At 51.3% G+C, this 5529-nt stretch overlaps 1 long non-coding RNA gene across 1 annotated transcript; it reads left to right on the top strand.

The window, feature by feature from the left end:
• The first annotated feature begins 286 nt into the window (after positions 1 to 286).
• Positions 287 to 5092, top strand: LOC106045104 (uncharacterized). The gene is made up of 3 exons (XR_001212618.3): positions 287 to 424; positions 1811 to 1961; positions 4612 to 5092. It is a non-coding gene; the product is annotated as an uncharacterized lncRNA (long non-coding RNA).
• Positions 5093 to 5529: the final 437 nt, after the last annotated feature.

Below are 5529 nucleotides of genomic sequence, written 5' to 3'. Positions count from 1 at the left end.
CCCTAGTAGCTAAAATATTTCTCTTCCATACCTCTGCAGAGTAGCTTTTGCCAAGTATGTCATTACCACCGTGAAAAGCCTGCATTTTACAAGCAAGAGTCACGGGACATCTCTTCTAGAGAAGCTGAGTATCAAACCCTAGAGGATATTGTTGCTGATAGCTGTGGTGTGAATCTGTACATACCAGTAATCACACTTAAGGGACAGCTTACCAGTAATTGTAGTTCCAGATGCATTGTCCGTATGCTCATTCATTACCCAGCCCCAGCACCACTATTTTTTTTCTGTGTCAGAGGTTGAGGAAACAGAACACGTGCTCCCCCCACCCCTCGGGTCACGCACACGGGAGCAGGAAAGGCACACACGCCACAGGGTGCTGCAGCGACACAAGGACGTGCCAAAAACTGGGAAAGGAAAAGCCACGGTGAGCAGCACACGGAGGAGAAAAATAATGGGGCGAGCGGAGCTGGAAGGCAAGGCACAAGGAGGGCAAGGCTGCAGCAGGAGCAGCCTGGACAGGGCCAGGTGCTCGGGGCAGCAGCCTCGCACAGGGCTTGGGGGAGTGGGGACGGGGGGATAACTCCATGCTATCTCACGTAACCTCGCACAGAGCAGCTCAGAGCCAATGAACTTTTAAAAACCAGTGCCAGGCTGGAGCACCACCTGAAACGCGGGCATGCTTGTGCATGTGCTGTTTTGTCCTGCGCGCAGTCTTCCTGAACAGCGTACTTCAAAACCGGTGCATTTCCCGTCTACTTCAGAAGTGCCTTTTCTTCCACCTAGCCCAAGCAAAGGTGGTTGCATACTGACAGCTCTTGGAATTTATTTATAGGGAAGTAACAGAGATGGAAGGTGTCCAAAAACAAAAACACCAACTCTTTTCGACAGTGGGGAGTCAGCTGTTGCCAGGTGTAAGAGGAGGCAGGAGAAGATCCAGAATTTAGCCAGACTTGTTGATGACAGAAGATAGCATAATAGTCTGAGTTACCCATTTTCTTCTCCCTCCCCCATATTTTTATGCTAACTAGTGCTTATTTCTGAGTGCCAACAGCGGCAGAAAACAAGTAGCTTTTTCTTGGATTATGTATTTGTTAGGACTTGTTACTGCCTTGATCTGGGGGAAGGAGGAAAAAAGCACATTTTCTAGTTACTTCCCTGCTTTGGTCTTCAGAGATTTGGGGCAGTCTTAAGGGACACACAGAAGAGCCTTTGTGCTTCTGAGGCGGTAATTAACCACAGGGCAGTAACGTGATGCTGCTCAGGGTGTCTGGTGGGAAGCGGGCAGGTCACAGATCTGGCTGGAGGCCGTGGTGAAAGCCTAGGGGCAGGGCTCGCAGCTGGACACGAGGACACACGCTGCAGCTGGTGGCGGGGCTGCCAGCAGAGAAGCATGGGATCCACCAGATAGGGCTCTCTGTTTAAGCTGAGGCAAACGAGTCCAGCAGACAGTAATATGGCACATGCTGCACATATGGCAGTGTGTCGACCAGCAGCTCCGTTTTAAGCTTTAGAGGGGCTGTTGTTTTCTGATGCCTTTTGTGCCTCTCTTGCGAGCTGAGGGCTCCAAGAGCATCATTATTGCACCAGCCAAGGCGTGTTGCAAAAGCTTGCAGCTGACTGCTCAGCTGAACCTGGGGAAAGAGAGGCCAATGCTGCAGGTGGGAGCCACGGGGCAGTCCCTGGTTCACTCAGCTCAGCTGAGCCAACCACTTTCAGTTGATCTATAAGAGAAAGAAATTTTACTACTATTCAGGATCTATTGGATAAGCAATTTTGTGCTTTTTTTTTTTTCTTCATGTATGTGCTTTAGACCTTTGTAAAGTCCATGTAAGGACTTCAGACCTTCCAAAGATGGACAGCAAAATGCTCAGTGGAAAATAAAGTTGCTCTACATTTGACATCTACAATAGCCCTCACTGAAGCTGCGCTGTTCTACAGTGGCAAGAAAGCAAAGCCAAGGGGTAAGAACAAGCACAGGGTGTTTTGTTATTTTCATCTAGATTCTTGTGTTTCTATTCTATTTCCCTTGGAATGAGAAACCTACCCCTCACATGCCAGCCCTCAATGCTTACACCCATGGCCATGTGTGGAGGGGCGCGGGCAGCACCGCACCGCCAAGGCTCCTGCGGGGTGCCTGGCACTTACACCCCAGCACAGTGGGAGACCTCCAGGACCCTGCACACCACTCTGCCACCTGAAGCCATCAGCAAACCCTCAGAGGGAAGCCAGGTGTTAGCCAGCAGCAAAGGGGACAGCAAACATCTCAAGCGCCAGTTCTGTGCGGTGTCTTGATGAAAATCAGGCTTCGCTCTCACCAGCCTGCCTGGTATGAATGAGGACAGTGCCTACCCCCTACGTTTTCCAAAAAAGCTGTCAGACTTAAGGGAGGGATTAGCACTGGCGAATTACTGCCAAATTGGCACAGGGGTCTCATGCAGCGGGAGTGGAGCAGGATGAGAAAGCAGCTCTCTGGGGTAATGAATTCTCGGACTATGTCGCAAGACGAGGGGCAAACTGATGACAAAATCTGTGGGTTGCTCACAGGCTCCTGCAATGGATTAAATCTCGCAGTTCATCAGCAGGCATTGCTGTGTCACTCAGTTTAGTCACTTCAGCACCTAAACCCAAACCTTCACCCCATCTGCAGGAGGCTGCTGCAGGGTTCGAAGCCTGTCCAGTTTTCCATGAGCTACCACAAGCTCACATCTCTCAGCCTACCACCTTGAGTCATGGTGGCGGAGGCTTCCCACACTGCTGTGCTTTCATCAGTCTGTTTCCTTCATGGACCAGCCATTGGACAGTGCCAAAGACATTTCTTATTTCTCTCTATCTAGACAGGCTTACCTGACCAAAGGAAGATAGAGTAGCCGGGTAGTGCAGAAGCTGCTGAACTTCTCTTGTTCTCAAGAACTGCTGCAAAAAGCTGCATGCATTTGTGGGCTTTTCCCCTCAGCCACATGCTCAGCCTTGGAGCGGCTGGGCAGCCACACTGCAGGCCTGCCTTTTGACAGGACTGCTGGTCCTGAAGCACACACCTTCTTGTGCACTCCCAGCACAAACCTCCAGCTGGGATTTTTCTATTGCTCCCCATAACCCATGAATACAAAATCAACCCCACTTGCTGGTTGAAGAGCAACAACTAACCCAAGGCATTAAGCACTTTGCATTTAACCACAGAAGCAAAATAGCAAGACGTAGAGCATTCAGCCCTAATGATGGCATGGTGCTATGATCAAAAAAAAAACAACATTCCTCTGCTAATGACCCTGTATGTAGGGAACACAGACGGCATGTTTCTGACAACTCTGTGCTGAGAGATGGTGTTACATCAGTGACAATGAGGCTGACTGAGGGGGTGTCTTAGTGTTGTGAACCTCTCCAACAGGCACATGTAGGCACAGTCACAGACTAACAGATGAAGAGGTATTTGATGAAACTATGCGAGGTTGCACAATCAGAGACCACTGCCTCTTGCAAAGAACTGGTGTACCCCATCAGTGTGTGCATGAGATGATGCTGTGAGTTTGGCTGGTGTTGGGTGGGTGGGTGGGGGCTTGTTACTGATGGTTTGCAATTCCAGTTGGGTTAATTTGGGAGGGCCCAGCAACTCTGCCACTGTATGAGGTTTATGTGGCTGCAGGGGTGACCTCTGTGAGTGGAGCCAGCTCCAGCTGGCTCCAAAAGGGACCTGCTGCTGGTCAGAGCCAAGACAGGGAGTGACACTGGTAGGGCCTGTGGGAGAGCTGATTTAAAGAAGGGGAAAACCTGTTGTGCAACTACAGCTAGGAGAGAGGAGTGACAAAATGGGAGAGAACCAGCCTTGCAGCCTCCCAGGTGAGTGCAGCAGGAGGGCAGGAGGTGCTCCAGGCAGGCAGCAGCAGTTCCCCTGCGGCCTGTGCAGGGAGAGGCCCCTGGTGGAGCAGGCTGTCCCCCTGCAGCCCGTGGGTCCCACATGGGGCAGATCTCCACGCTGCAGCCCCCCCGTGGAGGAGCCCCCGGTGGAGCAGGTGGCTGTGGCCTGGAGGAGGCTGCGGCCCATGGAGAGCCCCCGCAGGAGCAGGCCCCGGGCCGGAGCTGCAGCCCGTGGAGAGGAGCCCACGCAGGAGCAGGGGGTCTGGGGGGAGCTGCCGCCCACCCGTGGGGGACCCGTGCTGGAGCAGTTTGCTCCTGGGGGATGGATGGACCCCGTGGTACGGAGCCGTGTGGGAGCAGGTCTTGAGGAGCTGCTGCCTGTGGGCAGCCCCCGCAGGCTCAGTTCGGGAAGGACGGCATCCCGTGGGAGGGACCCCACGGGGAGCAGGGGCAGGGAGGGACCGTGAGGGAGCAGCAGAGACTGAAGAGCCGTCAGGGACTGACCGCAGCCCCCGTTCCCCATTCCCCTGCACTGCTTGGGAGGGGAGGTAGAAGATGGTGGATGGGAAGGAAGGTGCTATTAGTTTGCTTTTAGTTTTTCACTGCTCTGCTCTGTTATTAGCAATAGGCAATAAATTACAATAATCTCCCTAGACTGAGTCTGTTTTGCCCATGACAGTAACTGGTGAGCAATCTCCCTGTCGTTATCTCTGACCTTGAGCCTTTCTCATCATATTTTCTCCCCGTGTTCTGTTGCAGAAGGGGAGTGAGAGAGCTGAGCTGCCCACCAGTGTGACACCACCACAGCCGCAAGGCCTGCAGTGCATAAGCGAAATGCCAGGTTGTCCATCTCGCGGGCTGACCTCTTGGTAGTAGCAGAACTGTGCCAGCTCCCTTCTGCTCTCCCTGCTTCCTCTGCAGGCGTTGCTCATAGGAAGAAGAATGATCCCATCTGTCTGTGTAGGGTCCATAGTGTTTCCTCTTGTGGTTTGGCATTTCTTCCATCATCTTACTAACAGGACCATCCCTCTGCAGCAGCCTGGCAGAAGACAGATCTCATCCCTGTGTCCTGTTAAGTCAGTATTTTTGCTAGCAGTGAATAAAGGCTGTATCTGAAGCAGCAGTTTAGGAGTGAAAGGTTCTCTGTCTTCTCACCCAGGTGATCCTAAGTGCTCTTACTAACATAAATTAGCAATGTAAAAGGAGCTTGCAAAGGAAGGTGACCCCTAATGAGTCACCCTGTGCCCTACCCTGGCTTAGTTCCTTCAGTCTTTGTGCAAATAAATTATTTCATTAAAACAAACGAAGCCTTTTGACAAGAATGAGATGACCCTTATTACTTTTCTCAGATCTTTTTTTTTTCTTAACATCTGGTAATTGCTTGAAGCGGCAGAGAACTCCCTTGTTACTCTTCTGCTCCTAAGGCAGCCTTATCTTCCTGGGTACAGAACACAGGCAAGGGACAGGGCAATTATTTTATGAAAAAAATAGCTGATTTATATAATTATTAATAGAAAGTATTTTTTTTTCTTTTTCAAAGTGTCATACCCTGTGTGCTTATGCACCTCACTATAAAGCTCTGAAGTAACCTTCCAGTAAGTGTTACTGAGTGAAGTGAGGACAAAGCCTGGGATGCCAGTCACTTGATGGAATGCTGCAAAAGCACGAGGCTGCTCT

This window comes from Anser cygnoides, chromosome Z (assembly GCF_040182565.1).
Source record: "Anser cygnoides isolate HZ-2024a breed goose chromosome Z, Taihu_goose_T2T_genome, whole genome shotgun sequence".
Lineage (NCBI taxonomy): Eukaryota > Metazoa > Chordata > Aves > Anseriformes > Anatidae > Anser > Anser cygnoides.
Note: the sequence above shows the minus strand (reverse complement) of the source record. Positions and strands in the feature narration are given on the sequence as shown.